Source organism: Mastomys coucha, unplaced genomic scaffold, assembly GCF_008632895.1.
Source record: "Mastomys coucha isolate ucsf_1 unplaced genomic scaffold, UCSF_Mcou_1 pScaffold13, whole genome shotgun sequence".
In the NCBI taxonomy this organism is placed as follows: Eukaryota; Metazoa; Chordata; class Mammalia; order Rodentia; family Muridae; genus Mastomys; species Mastomys coucha.
Genome location: NW_022196895.1, coordinates 50,369,096 through 50,369,467, shown reverse-complemented (window position 1 = coordinate 50,369,467; position 372 = coordinate 50,369,096).

The window sequence follows — 372 nt, the reverse complement described above, 5'->3', positions numbered from 1 at the left end:
ATCCTCCACTATACACGCGCTGCCAGAACAATCAGTCCCACCATGTGCAGACCTTGGTTGGTTGTTGAAACTCTGGAACCTCTGAGGGTACTAGTTAGTTCATATTGTTGTTTGTCCTAAGGGGCTGCAAACCCCTCAGCTCCATTGATCCTTTCTCTAACTCCTTCACTGGGGACCCTGTGCTCAGTTCAATAGATGGCTGTGAGCCTCTACATCTGTATTAGTCAGGTACTGTCAGAGCCTCTCAGGAGATAACTAACTATATTTAGGCTGGCTTATCTTTCCTTCAGTCTCTGCTCCACTCTTAATCTCTGCCACTCCTTCCATGGGTACTTGGTTCCCCCTTTTAAGAAGGAATGAAATGTCTATCTT